The following is a 22,711-nucleotide window of genomic DNA, read 5'->3' as shown; positions in this document are numbered from 1 at the left end:
TGAACCTGGGAGGAGAGATTCCTGACGACATTGTCTGATACCTCAGTCCCACTGTGCCAGTCTTGCCTTTGGACTTCCAGTTATGTGAACTGATTAGCCCACATTTCTGCTTTAAAAATGTGCCCATCTGTCAAATGATGATAATACCAGAGCCCCGGTAGCATAGTGGGTTATAAGCTGGGCTGCTAATTGCAAGGTAAGCAGTTCGAATCTACCAGCTGCTCCTTAAGAGAATGACAAAATTTTCTGCTCCGATAATGATTTACAGCCACAGAAACCCTATACAGGGTCACTATGAGTCAGAACATCATTACCACCTCATAGTATGGCCATGCATAGTAAATGAGAGAATGCATGTTAACAGTTTTGGGCGCAAAGGAAACAATAATTGTTACTTACTGTTGTTATTTTTTGAGCAAACCTCGGTCTGCCTCACCACGGCAAGCTGGAGAGAACACTTTCTTCTGGTTCCTTTCATGGTTGGTACATGCCCCTTCTACTCTGAAGACACTTGTCTTACTTCTCTGCCAGAGCAGATCTCCTTGAGGACAGGGACTCGGTCATTTTCCTTTCTACACCCCAGAGTTTAATAGCTTGTCACAAAGTAGCTCCTTAATAAAGCCTTGTGAGCCTGGGTGGTACAATGGTTAAGACTCTACTGCTTGGTGGTTTGAACCCTCCTAGTATGAGAAAGAGCTGGTGATGTACTTCCATAAGAATTACAGCTATGCCTTCATGGGACATTTCTACTCTGTCATGTGGGATTGCTATGTTGAATAGAGTCAACAGCAACCTACAACAATAATGCTTGTTGTGCAAACTACTGGAGAAAGGAGGACTCTAGAATTAGACTCTCCTCTGTGTTTTTGAACCTTGGTTTTTTTTACCACTTGCTAGGGGGACAGTTTGTCAAGGCTACCAAGCTCTCTTCTTGGTGGGTCTAGTTCTTACCCATTGTTAGTGCCTCATTCATGTTCTCCTGCTCCAGGAAGTCCTCCTGGATTACTCCAGTTCACTCCTCAGAATTCTCATCCGCAGCCACTTCTCTGTTACTTTTAGGCAACCAGTGTTCTCTCTGGTATCAGTTTGGTCATGTCCCTCTCTCAAGCTACACTGCAAACCAAAAGGTAGGCACTGAGTCTCATATATAACTCGTGCAGTGTCTTGAACAAACTGGTCAAAAGTTGACTCATTTTAGGACAGCCTAGAAACAGGCACCTATATATGACCTGCACTCATTTCAGATGATAATTGATTTGGGAACAGGGACCATATGTCACACTGCTTTTCTGTGTCTCCTACTCTAACCCACTACCAATGTCTTATTCAATTCTAAAGACTTAATAAAAGTCACTCCTTATAAGTCTTACCCTGATTCAGGTAAACTGCTGGGTACTTATATCATTTCCTTTCAGCTTCACAATTAAACTAATATATATATAGATATCAAGGACAGTGATGGTTTAGGAGGAGAATTCTTACCTTCCATGCTGGAGGTTCCAGTTTGATTCCCAGCCAGTGCATCCTTTGCACAGTTACCTCCTGCCTGTCCATGGAGGCTTGCATGTTATTGTGATGTGCAACAAATTTCAGTGGTGCTTCCGCACTAACACAGGCTAGAAATACAGGCTTGATGGTCTATTTTAAATAATCAGCCAACAAAAGCCCTATGGATCACAATGGACCTATTTCACTGTATATAGGCTGAATTGACAGCAGCTAAGTGTAAGGAGCTCTGGTAGCATAGTGGTTACAACTCGGGCGGACCTCAGGGTCTGCAGTTCGAAACTACCAGCTGTTCTGCAGGAGAAAGATAAGGCATTCTGCTCCTGTAAAGATTTACAGCCTCAGAAACCCTGTAAAGGGTCGCTATGAGTCGGAACCAACTCCATGGCACATAACAACAACAAGGAAGTGTTGGAAGAAGTGCAGCCAGAGTGCTCCTTGAGGCCAGGATAGCCAAACTTCGTCTTCCATACTTTGGACATATTGTCAGGAGGGATCAGTCACTGGAGAAGGTAAAGTGTTTGGTAAGGTGGAGGGTCAGAGGAAAAGAGGAAGACCCCCAGCATGATGGATTGGCAAAGTGGCAGCATCAATGAACTCAAGCGTGGCAACAATTATGAGGTTGGCCCAGGACCGGACAGTGTTTCATTCTGTTGTGCACAAGGTCACTAAGAGTTGGTACTGACTCGATGGCACCTAACAACAGCAAAAATAAAGCTGTCCTGGTGTGGCGCTGTAGGATAAGCACTGGACTGCTAACTACAAGGTTTGTGGTTCAAACCCACCGGCTGAGTCAGAACCAACGCAACAATTCTTAACAAAAACAAAAACAGCAAGTTCTGTAGGATAAGCATTGGACTGCTAACCACAAGGTCGGTGATTCAAGCTCACCAGCCACTCCTCGGAAACCCTATACAGGGTCACTGTGAGTTGGGATCAATTCAATGGCACTTAACAACAAAGGAACAGGGCCCTCAGCTAAAAACCAGAGGCCCTGAATCTAATCCTTCTAGGTGACCTTTGGTTTCTGTGTTTCTACACGGAAGTTCCTCATTTGCACAATGAGAGAACTTGCCTGATGGAGTCTGATATTTGAAGGGAACGTGGCTGTGGCTTCCTGGCTATACTGCTTCCAGCTCAACTGTGGTTGCAGGCCCTATTGCAGATCTCCCCTGCAGATTCCAGCACACACCTCTCTCATCTCTGTGCATCTTCTCATCCAGAGTCCAGTTATTTGAACAAGAAGTCAACAATATCCCTAATGTGCTACATACCTACCCAGACATTGAGCCTGTGGGGGAAATGGTCCTCATTCTCCTACTCATGTGGGACTTTTGTTCAACTTAGACTTTGTGTTCAGTTGCACAAACAACTCCCTTGGTCCTCTTTGCCACCCAGCCCAACTTGTTTCATGACTTTCATTGGCAGAGATTTAATGAATCAGGAATCAAAAGAGAAAAGAGGAGACAATGATATATCATTGCTCTGCAGAGGAAATGGGTTCTCTGGCCAAGCTGCTGTCTTACTCTTCCCTGATGTATCTGTCTGCGGCCACCCAGCCAGCCCTGGCTCCCAACTCAGCTTGAAGGAGATCTCAGAGCCAGCGGGCAACCTCCTCTCCATAAGAGATGCCAGTTCTACCTTGTGTGCTGTGGCGGAGTATGCGAGGGGCAGGTGGGTGGAAGAATATCTCAGTAGTATAGGATAAGTCCACGTGAATAACACACTTGGACGATAGAGAAATGTGTAGATGCAGGAGATGGAAGATAGTTGTATGTGTTTGTTATGGGGGTGCTTTTGTTAAGTGTCATTGAGTCAGTTCCGACCCTTAGCGACCCTGTTTCCAAGGAACAGCTGATGAGCTTGGACCATGGACCTTGTAGTTCAAACAACTTTGTAGTCTGATGCATTAACCCACAGTGCCACAGCAGGACTCCATTATGGGGGTGACTATAGGAAAATTGTGTGTATTTGATTATACTTATAATGTTCTGGAGGAGTCCTGGTGTGGCCCTGTAGTATAAGCACTTAACTGCTAACCACAAGTTCGGTGGTTCAAGCCCTCTTCAGTATCACCATGAGTCAGAACTAACTCCACAGCACTTAACAACAACACCATTCAATAGGATTCAATAGGATTCTTGCCTTCCATGCAGAATGGTTTCAATTCCTGGCCAACACACTTCATAGATGGCCACCACCTGTCTTGTGTGTTGCTATGGTGCTGAACAGGTCTCAGCACAGCTTCAGAACCAAGATGAACTGAAAAGAAAGGGACTTTTGAAAATCAGTCCAAGAAAATCCTATGGACAACAGCATTCTGAACCACAACTGATCATGGGGATGACACAGGACTGGGCAGAATTTGGTTCCATTGTACACGGGTCACCATGAGTCCGGGGCCAATTCAACAGCAGCCAGCAGCTGCAACGACATAATGGATGCCCATTTAGGCATTCCAAGTGTATTTGAATGGTGTGGATGTATGCACGGACATGTTTGAGAGCTTTTGGTACGTGTGTGAGAGGTGTATTGGCAGATAATGTTTTAATGAGTAGGGATTGGGGGCCTATGGAAGTGAATGTGTATATTAGTATAGTCATATCAAACCTTCATATTATTTTCTACATTCATACCAAATCACCCACTTTTTCACATAGGCCCCCCAACCCCTGTTTGTGAACATACACTCCACTAACACCTTTACTTGTACATACACCCCCATAACACTTACATTTGTCCATCTAGAAACACAAGTCCTTCATGTATGCCCATTTATGTATAGTATGCATTGCTACATTATGCAGACATACTCATAGAACCAGAATTCACAGATACTTCCAAACTCACACATCTCCACACTTACCAATATCAACACAATAATATGCCAGTTATGTGAGGCTAAGTAAACAAGTATTGCTATTAGGGTTCCAGTTCAGATATGCATGGTTTTACTCCAAACAAAATATATGGATGGCTGCCGACAAATTATACACTTGTCAGTCTCCTTAGGGCATCGTCAAAAAACCAGTGACTTCTGAAGGCATCTGCTAGACCAGTTAAATTCAAAGCAGAGAGATCAGCTCAGAAGATTAGGACTATTTTTTGGGATTCCAATGGGGTCACAGTGATAGATTTTTTGAAGCACACAGGATGAACATGGGAGCTTATTATGATAAAGTAACAAATGCTGCATCGGTCTGAAAAAGGCCAGGAAAATTGCACCAAGGAAAATGTTTCCCCCATCACAACAGTGCACCTGCTCATTCTTCTAGAGTGGTAAGGGCTGTCCTACAAGAATTTCATTGTGAAGCCTCACCCCATCATTCTGAAGCCCTGGTCTTGCCCCTGCAGACTTCTTTTCGTTTTCAAAACTCAAAGAACATTGATTAGGAATATGATTTGGGTCCCTTGAGGATGCCAAAATTGCCCTTTGACATGGTGTAAAATAAGAGTGCCAAATTCTTCAGGGAAAGATTAGAGAGATGGATATACTACCTTCAGAAGGACATAAATATTGATGGAGGACATGAAGAAAAGCAATAGCTCCACATGGGGATATTTTTGTTTAATTGAAGTTTCCATGATTTTATAGGTATATATACATATAGATAGATACATATGTATATGCATCGATATATATATATAACTTAACCTTGGATTACCAAACCACAAATTAGTTTAAAGCAATTTTTGAAACACAATTTTAATAGAATTGTTTTCTTTGGTGATTCTTCGCATTTTATTTTGTTTAATTAAAAACCGTTCCTCGAGAAGGGGCTCATGGGTGTCAGCAGAAGGGGTTCATAGTATTAAAACAAATACTAAATGGATATTAGATGTCAGTATGGTTGACACATCTATGAGTAGTGTGCTTTTGTATGTGTATGTTTATGATTTGGGACATGGGGGTGTGTTTAAATTTCTAAGCTATTGGGAATATAGGGTGAGTGAGAATGGAGATACATTTATGATCCACTTCCTAGGACTATATTCCTCCTTTTTTCCTTGGAGAGATTCAAAGTAGCCTAGGGCAAGATGTGAAGGGTTAGGGAGTGTTCCATCAAGAGCAGGCATTAGTTGGATTCTAAACCTTTTCCTTCTAAACTAGACTTTATCCAAAGTCCTTTTATAAAATTATTGTTTCAAAAGAAATTAATTTATTTCTAAAAACCTGACTGTCTTGTTGAGCCTAGTTGGGATGACATTTGTCACCTGATTTCATGAAAACCCCTGTCTTATCTCAGCAGCTTCAGAGTCTGTGGACATGGGCACTTTGGCCTTACTGTTGACCTCAGTCATTTCCCTTGTCTTTCTCCAGACAGACACAAGCCTACACTGATAAAATATACTTAGGCCCCTTTGGCTTAGCTAGATATATACCACTTTCCACCCTTGGCCTTGAACATGTCTCTGGTCTTTCCTTCATAGGACATCACCTGGATTTGATCACCTCCACAACTCTACTCCCTGGCATGACTATTTGCCAACTTGGCTCAGCTAGGAACAGCTTTAGAGTCTCCCAGGCAACCGCTTTACCAGGTAGGAGGAAAAGGGGGTAAAGGCAAAGGAGGGAAGAAGAAGGGTTGGGATGGCAATCAGGATCTTCCTTCCTGATCAGGATGAAGACTCCAAAGCCAGAGGTCCTAGCCAATTGCCCCTTCCCTGATACTAAAGGGATGACTTGGGCTTTTATCCAGTTTTTGATCGTCGTTGGCCTTTTGGGCTGAAAGCAGGTACAGAGTTTTTTTGTCCTTCTTTGGACTTATAATCCATCCCCTTTCGCCAGGTAAGATGCTCTGAAATTCTTCCAAAAGAAAGCCAGTGGACATGCCTGTAAGCCTCTAGAGAAGATGAAGCTCTTCACCCTTTTTAAATCAGGTTTCACAAGACTTCCTCAAAAGCTATTCTAACCTAAAATCCCTCCTGCTTCAGCTTAAGCCTCTTGATCTGCCCTTGGAGGAGACAGAGCAAAGCTGTGTGATCTTTGAGTATTGGGAGACAACAGTCAGTCTTTGTGAAACAAGTTAAAGTTGAGATACCACATTGTCTGAGAGTGGTACTGGGGATATGACCTTGAGAGGTCGCTGGAACCTGTGCTCCCATGTGTGTGTGTGTGTGTGTGTGTATGTGTGTGTAAATTGTGTGTGTGGGGGGAGTAGTATCGGTAGGAGGGGAGAGGAACCACAGAGATGGGAGGGAGGTGATGTCTGAATAGGTACAATTTGAATTTGCCTGCATATTCTTTCTTTGCTTTTGTTAATAAGATACAATTTTATTGTCAACTTTTCATTTCTATTTTGGGATCATGGTTTATTATTGTCTTTTAACATTTTTATTGTGGTAAAGAGATACACAACAACATATATATCAATTCAATAATTTCTATATGTACAATTTATTGACCATGATTACATTTTTCAATTCACACAATCAGTCTCACGCTCCTTTTCTAAATCACCCCACCACCATTGCCGTAAACGCACTGCCAACGGAACAAAAACTCTCCCTTCCCGCTGTCATCCCACCTCAGGTATCCACTAGTTAGTTATCTTTGCTTTCTCTAGATTTACTTATCGCAGATAAGTGAAATCGCACATGATTTGTCTTTTTGTGGTGGACTTATTTCACTCAGCATGATATTTTCTAGTTTCATACATGTCGTGACATGGGTTAAGAGCTCATCTGTCTTTAAGGCTGTCATTGTAAATGTATACCACATTTTGGTTTCCATCCATTTGCTTATGGACATTTTGGTAGTTCCCATCTTTTGGCTGTTGTGACTAATGCTGCGATGAACATTGTATGTGTGCATTCCTCCCTTTACTTCTAACTAGACCCAGGATTGGGATTGCTGGGTCATAAGGTAGTTCCCATGTTCCACTTTTTTAGGAACTGCCAAACTTTTGTCTACATATACTATATTGCCTACACGCTCTTTCCTCTGTATACAGGCCCTTTGCACGGATGAATATCTGATGGCTCCCAACCCCAGGACTGTAAGCCAGTTCTGGTAAGGAGCCCAAAGGTGACCTAATCCAGAACAAGTCTTTATACCTCCTGATAGAACTTTTCCTATAAGAAATAGCCAGACAAAACAAAAGAGATCTCATGGGCTGACTTAAAAAAATAAAGAATAAGTAACTATTCTTTACTACATAAAAAAATTCAACTCGGATTGTGATTGTCTCTGGAATCATAAAAAGGGCCTATCTTGAGAACAAAAATTACAACCTGGCCTTGTCCCTCAGGTAAGCTGCCGGAAGGGATTGCAGAGGATGCCCTTCAGCCTTTGCCTCCCACAATAAGGCTGATACACTCTAATTCATGTCACTTGAAGCTAAGCCTATATTCTGAATTTGTATATCTAATTCAGGAAGTGGCTTCTCCTAACAACTTATCAGGAGCTTCTTATCAAGAGCTGACTGTGAGAAGAATATTCTCTGACTACATGTTCTGAAAATTCCATTTAGAAATCCTGGGGAATTCCCTAAGACTCTAGACTCAGGGTTGGGAAAGAAAATGTTGCTGAGTAGCACAAGTTACATTATTTTGCATTGGGTGACACAGTTGATAAGACTCCTCTGTTTCTGATACTAACACAGTTGGGTGCCTAGAAACAGTGGGATGGTTATTTGAGAGACCAGAATGTCCAGTGACCTGAGGCTAAGGTTGCGGTGATGTTGTTGTTGTTATTGTTAAGTACCTTGGAGTCAGTTCCAACTAATAGTGACCCTGCACAGGGTTTCTGAGGCTGTAAATCTTTACAGGAGCAGAACGCCTCATCTTTCTCTCACGGAACTGCTGGTAGTTTTGAACTGCTGACCTTGAGGTTGGCGGCCCAACTCGTAACCATTATGCTACCAGAGCTCCTTAAGTGGTAAATGTGCTCAGTTACTATCCAAAAGGTTGGTGGTTGAGTGCACCCAGAGGTAGCTTGAAAGACATGTCTAGTGACTTGCTTCCAAAATGTATGTTATTGAAAACCTATGGAGCACAGTTCTACTGTGACACATGTGGGGTTCTCGTGAGTAGGGATTGACTTGATGGCAACTAGATTTTGGTGTTATGGTTGGGGTACTTGGTGCCTCTTTTTGCTTTGCCATCAGAAGCATCTATTTTTTCCTCACTTACTGAGAAGAAATGCAAGCCTGCATTTTGAACGCGAGATTTCCCCCAAATGTTCACCCACTTACTTGAGAGATAAGGTAGTCTCCCTCTTACAAGTGAACTCCAGCTGCAGACTGCTTGTATAACTCTTCATTTCAAGGAGGATGACACTCTTCCTATCATGAATTTCTCCAGGTTCTCATTGCCACCACAAGGCTGCAATCAAGTCAGCTCCTAGATCAAGGTCAAGTTCACCAGTCTACCACTTCTGTGATGTCTCTTCCTTTGACTACAAAATATCCATGCCACTTAATTAAGAGCATAGGTTTATGGCCTTTAATCCAGGGTCATCACTTACTATTTGTATAACCTATCCAAGTTTCCTCTTGTCTACAAAGGGAATAATGGCATTGCCTTTGTCATGTAGTTGAGGCTAGCATGTAAAACAATAATCTCAGAGCTTGCACACATTGGGTACTCTATAAATTTAAGGTATTGTTAGTGTTGATGCTATTATTCTCCATTATCTTGGACTTCAATCCTTTGTCTCACTGACTCTGAATTTCCTCTAGGATTTCACTCCATTTTTTCAAGCCCACATTCTTTGGGTAGAAAGCTATAGAGACAAGAGGAGTCAAGATTAGCTTCTTAATTAGTGTTCTGTGAAAATGTGTTATGGAGTGCCTGGAGAGACTTATCCTTTCCTTACTTGGGATGGCCAGGAAGCCTGGGAAGTTGCCCTGAGCTGTGAGCAGATTCTTTGGAGGCTCCTCAGAATGCTTCCACAACAATGGCGCCTTATATGAAAATGACTGGGAAGCACCTGAGTAAGAGAATGCTGAGAATCCTGGTATGACCACAAGGATGCGTCTTTTACTCAATAATGGCCGTCTGAGCAATGCTACAAGTATCAGGAAAAGGACCTTTTGATGTTTCCTACAGTAGGGGGCCCACGTATATATTTGTAGTAGCAAGGAGGAGGGAGAGGGACAGGGCAAAGCTGCTGGGAAAGAATGCTCCCCACTTAAAAGTGGATATTAACATTTTTATTAGTCAGAATACCCTAATGTCAGACATTACTTTGAATCATAGATTCTTATATGATCTTCCCTCAAGTTTTTGACATTCTTTCTGTTTCAGACAAACTTCCTCGTGGATAAACCATCCTTTCTTTAATGTGAAAGCCAGGGGATTCCTGATTCTAAGAAGCATATTTTCTCTCAGACTATTTCCTAACCCTTATGAGTGGCCTTAGGTTCCTAAGAAATGTCTCTCACTATACCAACCTCTTCAGGATCACATTAGAACACCTGAGAACATTCTTAATGCCTGTACCAACCCAGCCAAGTAAAAGAGATGTCAAACAAATATCTGTCCTTTCAGTCACTCATGATTTGATGGGGGCGAAGAAACCCTACAACGTAATCCCCTCATTGACCTAGGGGGCTTCTTCCTCTTGGTGCAGTGATGTTGACTGTGGTGGGGTGTGGTCAGAGCTCCCAGGTCCTTTTTACCTGTCAATCTTCCTACACAAAGTGTCGCATCCTAGAATGAAGGAGAACAGACTGTCCAAAATCTCCATTTTATAGCAATTAGGAATAAAACAGGACCTTACTGGTTTGAAAAAAAAAAAAAAAAGAAGAAGCTCACACCAAAAAGCAACGAGGCTTGAGACATAAGCGAGGAAACAGTGTTGAAAGAAGAAAGCCCTACTTACTATTCAAGGCTGGATAGAACCTTCTGGAAGTCCTTATCTCACGGGCTGACTTGAATGGAAATTTTTAGGTAGTCACAGAAGAGAAGTGAATGAATTTTATGAGATTCTTATGAAGAGTTGTTTTTAATTATTAAACATCTAGCATGTGTGTGGTGCTGTTCCAATGTCTCAGTAAATCAGTGGACTGCAAGGTCAGTTTGAACCACAGTGGGTGGTTCAAACTTACCAGCCGCTCCTTGGAAACCCTAGGATTGCTAAGATTCAGAACCGACTTGACAGCATTTAATAACAACATGTGTCAGATGCACTACTGTTGTTGTTGCAGTGTGCCGTCAAGTCATAGAGACCCTGTACAGTGTTTCTGAGAGTGGCCGGTGGGTTTGAACTGCAGATTTGGGGGTTTGTAGTCCAGTACTGATCTACCAGCACCAACTAGGACTAGGCACATTACTTAGTATTCTTTGTTTCATTTTCACAACTTTGTAAGTCAGGAACTACTGCTATACCATTTTACAGATAATGCTCATATAGATTAAGGAACACATCTAATTAAGAAGAAAACCTGAGAGTCCAACATAAATGTCCAACTCCAAATCCTGTGATCCTTCAACTATTCTGCATGATGTCTCTGAAATGAGAATATCTGGAGAAATTGTTTACCTGTATAGGTTGATATCAGATTAAAGACTCAAGATGCAATTCGTTTATTGGTATTTTCATGCATCCCTGTATTCACTTTTCACTTTTTCACAAATACTTAGGGTGTGGCTACTCTGTTTTAGGTGCTGTGTGCTTAGTCACATGTCTATTGGGGACATTTTAAAAAATAAGCCATTAGGTTAATATGTATTGTAAGTGCTATATTTTTCACATATAACACAGACAGATAAATAGCATGCATATGTATATAGTATCATGTTGCTAAGTGCCATCTAGTAGGTTCCAACCCATAGTGACCCTGAATAAGGTTTCCGAGGCTGTAAATCTTTACAGGAACAGAAAATCTCATCTTTCTCTTGCGGAGCAGCTGGTAGTTTCGAACTGCTGACCTTGCGTTTTGCAGCCCGATTCGTAACCACTACACTATTGCAGAGGAAAGTAACATTTGAGGGGTTGTGCTGTTTACAAAATGCTTATAACGCTCAAGATATACTGCTTTTCTCCTTTACTACTATTAAGGAAGTAGAAAGAGTTGGCTATTAAGAAAAAGAAGAAGGCCTTGTGTCCTAGCTCTATTTCTATTGAATTATTTCAAGTGGTAACATCAATGCATTTTGCAATCAATTGGTGCCACCTCCTCTTCCCTTTGGGAGTCTGGTGTAGTTGGCATGGTTTTTCAGTGGTCAAAGACTGCTAGCAAGTATTAGTCCTGGGATCCAATATTCTACTTATCCAAAGCCCTCTTGTGGATAAAAAATGATTTGCATACAAATGCATAAACTCTCATCTTCCTAGAGTAAGGAGCATGAACTATCCATATTCCTATCAAGTCCAATACCTCCATGTATGCACTTGAACCTATCTCCTGGCTCCTATTGAAAAACATTTCCTCAGTAACGCCCCTCTATTTCTCTTGCATCCTCTCTTTGGGATAATTTTCATTAGCATTCATATAAGCTATGATTTCTACCATAGAAGAAATATAATAACCTCTCTTAGCCTCATTCTTGGTGCAGTTATTTCCAGTTCTCTTATCTGTGCACAACAAAACTCCTCCGAAAAGTTGTGTGTGCTCACTTTGTGCTCTCGTTTCTCTCCTCCCATTTTCTGTTAAATATACTGCAATTAGGGTTGGTGTTTTTTCTTACCACTCCACTAAAAGCTCTTCTCGAGATACCCTAAATATCACTTCTTCATCCTCATAGTACTTGACCTATCAACAGAAGCATTTGACTGAGTCAATTAAGCTTCCTTAAAACAGTTTCTTCAGTCATCTGCCAGAACATTATATTCACTAGTTTTATTTCAGATTTTCTGGCTGATCTTTCTAATGTCATTTTTGTTGATTCCTCTTTATCTACCCAAGCTCCATGTGTCAGAATGTACTGGGCTCAGTCCTTAGACTTCTTATCTTTACTACCTACATGATTTTGTTTTAGGGATTTCAACTAGTCCTGTGATTTTAAATAGCATCTCAGTGTGTTCTTTGTCCTCTACGCTGATCGGATGATCCACTGTCAGTTGACCTACTGACAAAATATTATTGTAGTACCACTGAGTCGGTTCCGACTCCTAGTGACCTTCTGTAGTGTTTCCAAGGAGCGACTGGTGAGTTTGAACTGCTGACCTTGCAATTCAAACTGACCCTGTGGTCTGGTGCATTAACCCCCAGTGCCACACCATCCATTTGTTGTTGTTGTTGTTGTTCTTAATGTGCCATTGAGTCAGGTCTGACCCATTGTAACCCTGTATTGGATTTCCTAGGAGCGGCTGGTGAGCTTGAACCACTGACCTTGAAGATCAAACTGACTTTTCAGTCCAGTGCATTAACCCGCAGTCCCACACTAGGACTCCACAGCATCCATTGTTGCTGTTGTTAGGTGCCATGGAGTCGGTGCCGACTCATAGCAACCTTATGCACAGCAGAACGAAACACTGCCCGATCCTGGGCCAACCTCACTATTGTTGCCACACTTGAGACCATTGATGCTGCCACTTGGCCAATCCATCTCACTAGGGGTCTTCCTATTTTTCTCTAGCCCTTCACCTTACCAAACATGATATCCTTCTCCAGCGGCTGGTCCCTCCTGACAATATGTCTGAAGTATAAGAGACGAAGTTTAACCATCCTGGCCTCCAAGGAGCACTCTGGCTGCACTTCTTCCAACACAGATCTGTTGGTTCTATGGGCAGCCCATGGCACCTTCAATATTTTCCTCCAACACCATAACTCAAAAGCATCAATTCTTCTACGGTCATCCTTATTTACTGTTCAACTTTCACATGTATATGAGGTTATTGAAAATACCATGGCTTGGGTCAGGGGCACCTTAGTCCTCAAGCTGACATCTTTGTTTTTCAACACTTGAAAAAGGTCTTGTGCAGCAGATTTGCCTAATGCAATACGTCGTTTGATTTGTTGACAGCTGCTTCCATGAGTGTTGATGGTTGATCCAAGAAGAATGAAGTCCTTGACAACTTCAATTTTTTCTCCATTGATAAGAATCTTGTTTATTGGTCCAGTGGTGATTTTTATTTTCTTTACATTGAGATGCAATCCATACCGAAGGCTGTGCTTTTTGACCTTCATCAGTAAAAGTTTTAAGTCCTCTTAACTTTCAGCAAGCAAGGTTGTATCATCTGCATATCGCAGGTTGTTAATGAGTCTTCCTCCAATCTTGATGCTATGTTTTCTTCATATAATCCAGCCTCTCGGATTATTTGCTCAGCATACGGTTGAATTAGTATGGTGAAAGAATACAACCCTGTCACAAACCTTTCTTAATTTTAAATCACTCAGTGTTCCCATGTTCTTTTCGAACAACTGCCTCTTGGTGCATGTTCAGATTCCTCATGAGCACAATTAAGTGTTCCGGAATACTCATATTTTGCAATGTTGTCCACAGCTTGTCATGATCCACACAATCAAAAGCCTTTGCCTAGTCAGAAAAGCACAGGTAAACATCTTCCTGATATTCTTTGCTTTCAGCCAAGATCCATTGGACATCCGCTTGTTCCACAGCCTCTTCTGAATCTGGCTTGAACCTCTGGACGTTCTCTGTCAATATATGCTTGCAGCCATTTCTGTATTATCTTTAGTAAAACTTTACTTGCTTGGGATGGACAGCATTCAAAGGCATCACAAATCCATGTGTCCAAACAACAGTTTGTGGTATACCCTCCCAATCCAGGCTCCCTGTACTTTCTGCATCTGGTTCTAAGCCTTAGTGTTATTTTGGCTTCCCCTTTCTCTCACTCACCACTCACCATATCTGACCTGTGAAGAAATAAATGAAAAGTTCAGTCCTAATTTCACTGCCCTGCCTGACCCCCACTACCCTGGTCCAAGCCATCATCAACTGTCACCTGATTCTTGCAATAGCCTCGCAATTATTTTCCTTGCTTCTGTTCTCTGTCCCTCTTGTTCTGTTTTCAACACAGCAGGCAGAAAGATTCTTCTCAAGACTCTAATGATCCCCATTTTCCTCAGAATGAAGGCTCATGTCCTTGCAATAGCCCATGGAGCCCAGTGTGACCTGACTTCCTATTTCCTTCCTGACACTTTCCCCCTGCTCTCTGCTTTTAATTTGGCTACAGCCATCCAGGTTACTACTTCTTACGTACTCCAAGTACATTCCTGTGTTAGAGCCATTGCACCAGCATTTGTCTGCATAGAATGGTCTTCCCCTACATATTTACATGGTCGGTTTCCTCACTTCCTTCCAGGTCTTTATTCAAATGTCACTTTTCAGGAAGGCTTTTTCAGACCAACATCTAAAATTCATTACTTCATTCCCTCTTTTAGTTTTCTCTCCAAATAACACTATCTGACACTTTAATTATTATTATTTCTTTACTTTCTTATATTGTTTATTGTTGGTCTCTCCCAATGAAATATAAACTGAAAGAGGGCAGAGATTGATGGTAGTTTGATCTATTGCTGCAGTTTCAACACTGAGAAGAGTATCTGGCATATAATATATGCTCAAAATGTATTAAATGAATACACTGAATATTGAGAAAAGAAAGAAAAACCTAGACCAGAGAAACTGCCAGAATATATAAAAGCCACTTCTAAAATCTTAACACTGAGAAGTTACCAGATATTAGATTCTATATCTCTGAATCTTGTCCATAAAGTGCTTAATAAAGTAAAATATTTGCTATTCTCTTCTGGGGATTGGGAGGGAAAAAAGTTGCAAATACTGCAAAAGCAGAAGGTGAAGGCCAATGATAAATTAACTAGGATATTGCTTATCATGCTTTAATATCAGCAATAATAAAACACAATACAAGCCTTGAGTCAAGTGTCATTATGGGCTTTCATCAAGCCAAGCTGTTTCCAGAGGCAGTTTAGTTCTGCTTCTTCTTCTACTGAAAATGTGGGCAAGCATTCAGGATACTAAATACTTAGTTGCAACTTATGTAGGAATTCTGTCTGTAAGATAGCATCTCAAAAGCAGGTGAGAAAAGTGTGAGATTGTACCCAATATGGGAACCATCACATCAAACAATAAGTTAATTTGCAAAGCAGATCTAAGATATGGGTCCTAATTGTCAGAAATTAATCTACTGGTAGCAAAGGAAATCTTACATGGAGAGGTTGGAGCAAAGATAGTGAGAAAAAGAAAACTAAAAATCTATGTAAGTAGTTTCAAGGGTGCTCTAAGGGCCCTGTCACCTATCCTTTACCCTTCAAACCAGTCCCACTCAACCCCAGAGTCCCTGTGTTCATGATCATTAGTCATTGCTGCTGTTAAGTGTCGTCAAGCCCAATCGGACTCATAACAACCCTGTATAGGGTTTCCAAGGAGCAGCTGGTGGGTTTGAACTGCTGACCTTGTGGTTCGCAGTCCAGTGTTGATCCTAAATCGTCACACCACGAGTCTAAGAGAGATGCAAATCAAAACCAAAATTAAATATCATTTTACACCAGCATTAATATCAAAGTTCAAAAAAACCCAGAAAACAACAAATGCTGGTGAAGGTATGGAGAAACTGAGACCCTTCTACATTACTGGTGAAAATGGTTCTGTAAAATGGGACTGAGAAATGGTTCAACCACTGTGGAAAACAGTGTGTGTGGCACTTCCTTGTAAAGTTTGGAATGGACGTACCATTTTTGTTGTTGTTGTGTGCCGTGGAATTTGTTCTGACCCATAGCAACCCTGTATAGGGTTTCCAAGGAATAGCTGGTAATCTTGATCCACCGACCTTGCAGTTCAAACTGACTTGGAAGACCAGAGCATTAACCCACAGTGCCATACCAGGACTCCATATGACCCAGCAATCCCTCTACTTGGTATATATCCTCAAGAAATAAGAGCCAGAACACAAGTGGATATGTGCACACAGATGTTCATCACAACATTATTCACAATAGCAAAAAGACAGAGAAAGCCTAAATGTCCATCAGTGGAAGAGTGGATAAACAAACTTTGGCACATACGCACAATGGGTTACACAACGGTGAAGAATAATGATGAATCAGTATCATTATCTTTCTCCTGAACAACCTCCCCTAGACAGAATCATAACATGGATGAACCTGGAGGACATTACGCTGAGCGATAACATGCCAATCACAAAAAAACAAATGTTATATGAGAACAATATTGTAAAAACTCAAGGAAAGGTTTTCATGCTAAAAGAAACATTTTTTGATGCTTACCTGGATGGGAGGGAAGTAAGAATAATTTACTGGCAGAGGGCAGACACATGTTAACTTGGTGACAGAGAGGACAATATACAAAAAAGGGGAGGGCACTATACAAGAAGAGGGAGATTGGTAGAAGAATGATGAAGATGGGTGAAGACACAGAGAGGTATGCAAGGGCTAAAGGGGAGAGAGGTAAATAGTGATATGTATACCATGGGACAACAGTGTTCTGTGTATAGATATATGGACAGAGACACAAGCTAAATGGGTATGGGAGGAAGAGTAGGATATATATGTTTACATATCCCACAAACATATAGGAGTTTGAAAGAGGATATTTGTCGATGGATAACCACAGGGAGGAATCAGAGCAACTATTGTTGCATGGAGAGAATTGTAATCATTGAGATGAAACAAAGCATATGACTTGTTGAATGAAACACTGATCATCTTGACTACAGACTGTCACTCAGTTCTCAATTAAAAAAACAAAACAAAACAGAAACATCATTACGTAACTGTCAAACATCTGAGAATCATGGACCAGGCAAGCTGACACATATTTGTTGTTGTTGTTGTTAACTGCCGTGGAGTCGGTTCTGATTCATACCGACCCTCTACAGGGTTTCCAAGGCTGTAAATCTTTATGGGAGCAGAAAGTCTCATCTTTCTCCTGCAGAGCAGCTGGTAGTTTTGAACTGCTGACCTGTGACACATATATAGTGGGACACAATTTTATTGGTGACATTTTGCCTTTGTCAGCTGCCAGCTACAAGGTCTGTAGGAGTCACTGAATGGCTCAATGGTTAAGTGCTTGGCTACTAACTGAAAAATAGGTGGCTCAAAGCTACCTCCATAGGACAAAGACCTGGAGTCTGCTTCTGTAAATATTACAGCCATGAAAACCTTATGAGGCAGTTCTACACTTAGAATTTACTCAACAGTACCTAACAACAACAGCTCCTAATGCTTATCTCTAACTTAGAATGTTGATCCTCTCCCTATACTTTGTATTTGCTGACTGCCATCTATTGCCTCAACTTCCACCCAAGTGCTATATAGGACTTTGGGTCCGAATCTCCATCTACATTGTCCTACTTCTGCCCCCTGAATATAGGACATACCATCCTATCTCCAGGTGTCCTGGTGTGGCACTGTTGGTTAATGTGCCAGACTGCAAAGCGTTTGAACTGCAAGGTTGGTGGTTCAAGCTTACCAGATGCTCCTTGGAAACCCTTTACAGGGTCGCTATGGGTCGGAACCGATTCAATGGCAATAAACAACAACAACAAATCATATCTCCAGGGACCTGGTTCAAACCTATCAGCTGCTTCTCGGAAACCCTATATATGGTCGCTGTGAGTTGGAACCAACTAGACGACATTTAACAACAACAACAACAACATCCTCTCTCCAGCCCTGGAAACTAAATCCCCACAAATGAAAGGAAAAAGAATCCAGGCCGGGTGATTTCCTAGAAGGCTTTGTGTATGCACCTTTGGCAGGGAGAATATGTAACTCGGGCAGCCAGGGTCGTAGCGTCTTATGAGCATCTCCTTGTTCTGTGTCTAATTCAACAAACTCCATGGCAACGCAGGGCCTGCTCAGCTTACCTGACCTTCCCCGACCTCACTGTTAACAACTCTCTCACTTAGCTGAGTGTGGCACGAGCCTCTTTCTCTCTCTTTTTCTCTCTCCATAGGCTCTTTTGATTTCTGCATTACACTGCAGCGTGTGGGGGGATGGCTAGTCTCTCTGGACAAGAGATTGGCGAAGAGAATAGAAAGGGGAGATCGAACCCAATGGGGCGGGGGAGTAGATTTTTGCTCTTACAAGAGTCCTGGTCTAGGAGATTACGGTTTGTATGAAAACAATGACTGGTGGGACTCTTGCATTCAATAAGGATCAGGTGCAATGCATGTTCTCAAAGGGTTTCTTAGTTTCCCGGAAATAGACACAGTGAGGGTATGCTCCTGTCACTCAAGACACCACCTGACCCATAACTCAGATGGTCATTTATATGTGGATTTGGGAACCTTCCTTCCCCCAAATGTAAGCTTCCCTGGCCATGATATACCTCCTCATTATGAGCTAACTGGAAGGCAATCACCAATCATTTCACAGATACATGGATTTATGCTGGACTTTTACCATTATTCTTTTTTCACAATGAATATTATTTTATTTTTTATTATTTGCTTTACTTTATTTTGTATGTGTAGTGTGTTAGTCAATTTTCTTAGCATTTTCTCATGCATTTCTCACATGACTCTCCCAGAAGTCCTGGAAGGAAGGCAGTAAAGGTCTTGGTGGGGTTGTATTCTCAGGAAGTTGGTCACATCAAAGCGCTGAGAAATACAAGGACCTCACTGGTCTCAGGGCATGTACCTGGGTTCTCTTGACTCGAAGTCCCAGGTTTTCCCATTAACCCATGCTGTGTCCTTCTGATTACATGCTGTTGTTGTGTTTCAAGATGGAATTTGACCCACAGAGCATGTGAATGTGTGCAATAATGGGAAGAGTGATGCAGGGCTCTGCAGTACCATGCATACTGTCCAAATGATGTCAAAGAGCACTGCTATCAGCCCATCCTTACTTCTTTCTCCTCAACAACCTCCCCTAGACAGAATCAATCTCTCCCACCTCTGTTCTCCTGCACCATGTAATTCAAAAGTGCTAGGAAAACACTTATAAGATTGTAGTACAGATTGGTGTAAAAGGGTGGCTTGGCTGAGACTAGAATATGACAACTTTGAGGTTAAGGAACACTCCCCTGGAGGTCTTTTCTATGCTCTGGGCAGAGAAAATCACTCTAACTGTCACGAATTGTTCGGGGACTTTGTTACAGGTGTCAAGCAACACCCTGTGATTTCCCTGGGGCCCAGGAGCATCATGGGAAATCATCTGAACCTTCACTTTATTTGGGCATTCAGAGTTTCATAGACTTAGCTGATGGAGTTGGGGAGGGGTCCCCAGAGAAAGGAGAGAGTAGGGTGACTGGGGGGCAGAAATCTCCATGAGTGAATAATGAGATTGACAAGGTCTGAAGAGTGGGGACAGGGGAGATGGGAGATGAGATTCTGGTGTAGAAGAGGCTGCACTGGAAGCCTCAGCTTTTCCATCACCTCCTCTTGCAGTGAATCTATGGCCCCCTGAGAAGGAAGAGGAGGCCTGTGTAAATGACATGTCCCAGGACCTCGGCTGGGACCCCCTCCAAGGTATCTGGGTCCTAAAAGGATGTCTATTTTCCTATACCAGCTACAGAGAGAGGTGGAATCCTGATGTGGTGCTGAGGGTTAATGCACTGGGCTACAATGTCAGTTTGAACCTCAAGTTCAGTGGCTCAAACCTACCAGCCGCTCCTTGGAAACCCTATACAGGGTCCCTGTGGGTCAGAACTGACCGGAGGGCATTTAACAACAACAGAAAGAGGTGGCTCTAGGAAATAATCATTAAAAGTAACATATTCAGCAAACCAGGCAGGAATCCAATGTACAATGTGTGCATCTACAAGTAAACTTGAAGGTGCCCATTCTAGTACGCTTCTTATCATAACTCCATGTGACTTGGTCCCTTTTACAGGTATTTTTATTGTTGTTCTGACCCATAGTGACCCTGTATAGGGTTTTCAAGGAGCAACTTGTGAGTTTGAACCACTGACCTTGTAGTTCAAACAGCTTTGCAGTCTGCAGCATTAACACACAGAGCCACACCGGGACTCTGTATTTAAAGAGTGCTTATTTAAGCCTGGTGGTGTAGTAGAATAAGCACTGGACTATCAATCTCAAGGTCGACAGTTCAAATCCACCAGCCTTTCTGTAAGAGAAGGATCAGGTCTTCTGCACCCATAAAAATATACAGCTTTGGAAACTCTATACAGGGTCACTATGAGTCAGAATCTACTTGATGGGCAGTGGGTATGTTTGAGTTTTTATTTTAAATTAAGTGTTAAGACCTGAAGGACATGCAAAAGTTATGTGCATTGTGTTGTCTAAATTCCTGAAATGTCCAGGATAGTTGAAGTAACAAGAACTGTTGTTGTTGTTGTTGTTGTTAAGTGCCATCGAGTCGGTTCCGACCCATAGCGACCCTGTACAGGGTTTCCAAGGGTGTAAATCTTTACGGGAGTAGAAAGCCTCATCTTTCTCCCGCGGAGCGGCTGGTAGTTTCGAACCGCTGACCTTAAGGTTCGCAGCCCGATTCGTAGCCACTACGCTATCAGAACTAGATCCAGGGAATAAGGTGATAAAGTATCAAAATGCGTGGCAGAGAATATTCAGAAAAGACAGGAAGTATTCGTTTCCAGTTGCAGCTATAACAAATTACCATGAACATAGTGGCCTAAAACAACAATTCTGAAGGTCAGAAGTCTACAGTCAAGGTGCCAGCAGGACTGTCTTCCTTCTGTAGGCTTCAGGGGGGAAACTTCTTGCCTTTTCCAGCATCGAGGAGCCCTAGTGGTGGTGCAGCAGTTAAGCAACTCTGTGGGAGAAAGACCTAGAATACTCTATCGGATATTTCTCTGTCACACAGGATTGTCAAGAGTTGAAAATCAACCCAACAACAACATGAGGCCGCCTGTGCCCCTTGGCTTGTGCGCCCTTCTTCCATCTTTAAAGCACACCATTCCAACCTGTTCCCATTGCCACACCTCATTTTTCTGAGTCTGACTACTTATAATGACCCTTGTGATTCAGTTGGACCCTCCCAGAAAGTCCTGGATAAGTCCCCCATTTTGAAGTTTAATCACACTGCAAGGGACTTGTCATGTAAGGTAACATATTCACAGATTCCAAGGGTTTGGACATGGGCGTCTTTGAGGGCAGAGGGGGCATTATTCTGCCTACCACAGGGAATTTGAGCTGAGTCGAGCTGATGAGGGTAGATTTTGCTAAGGGTAGGACTTAAACTGCACTGCCTGCTGGATGGGGAAGATTTGGGAAGGCTGAGAGGACATTTCAGCTGAAGGAGGGGCAGGAAGTGAGTGTGGTTTTGTGGGGAGACTGTTGAGTCCACGGTTGGTTGGAAGAAAAGGTTGGGGTGAGGAAGGTATGTGAAACAATGACGAAGGTACAGGGAGGTTTATCCCAGTCCTCAGAGTCCTCAGTGGCCTTACTCTGATGGCAATAAATACCCCTAGGCAGTTTCTACGTAGGAGTGCTGCACTCCTGCAGCTGGGTCTGCCCTGAATCCCCTCCCAGCATCCTTTTTCATGTGCTTTGTTAACAAGTATGAAGATGGAAGTGGAATAAATCTCCTCAGATCCTTATGTGAGCATTTTAGTTGCCATTCCCAGGCAGTCAGTAACAGTGAATAAATAACAGTGACACTCAGGAGCTGGAGGGTCTTGGTTCTGTTCAGAGGGAAGCACTCAGCCCTGAAGTTTGGCTGGCCAGCGCAGGGCCAGCTTCCACAGGAAAACTGTGCAGCCAGCTCTTTCCAGAGAGCACAGGAGGCTGAAGAAGGTGTCCTGTTTCCCCAAGGGACACACCTCTGCCTCACTGCCCCAATCAGCGCAATTAGACAGTAGACCTGGCAAGGGAACTGGGGAGGACTTGTTTCTGCTAAGATCTTCTTTTCCCTCGTCTTCAGCCCAGGGATCGGCCAGTGGAGATGGAGCAGCTGTTGGGGCTGTGCTGAAGGTCTCAGCGCTTTTTGTTGCCAGAATCCCAGCCCCTGCACCACCTGGCTAGGGGCTTTGGGGAGAATGTGAGGTGGGGGCAGCGTGGGTCCTGGGCTCAGTTGTCATGGTGCCTCCAGTACTCAGTCTTCTCCGTCCTCTTGACTCTCCTTCAAATAGCAGCAAGACTTCCAGTACCTGCCGGCTAGCATAGGTCTACTCTGATCCTTACTTTATGGAACTTAAAAACGTATAGTCATGTATATCCTAAACCTGCCCACTTCCATAGTCCAGAGCACATCCTCCACCCCAAGTCCAAGCATGACCACCTTAGCTCAAGACATCAATATATTTTTAATTTAACCATCATCTCCTAACCGACCTCACACTTTCTACCCTTAAGCCTCGTCCATTCATTCTTCCATGAGACTAAAAGAAT

This window comes from Chrysochloris asiatica, unplaced genomic scaffold (assembly GCF_000296735.1).
Source record: "Chrysochloris asiatica unplaced genomic scaffold, ChrAsi1.0 scaffold00008, whole genome shotgun sequence".
Classification (NCBI taxonomy): Eukaryota; Metazoa; Chordata; class Mammalia; order Afrosoricida; family Chrysochloridae; genus Chrysochloris; species Chrysochloris asiatica.
Note: the sequence above shows the minus strand (reverse complement) of the source record.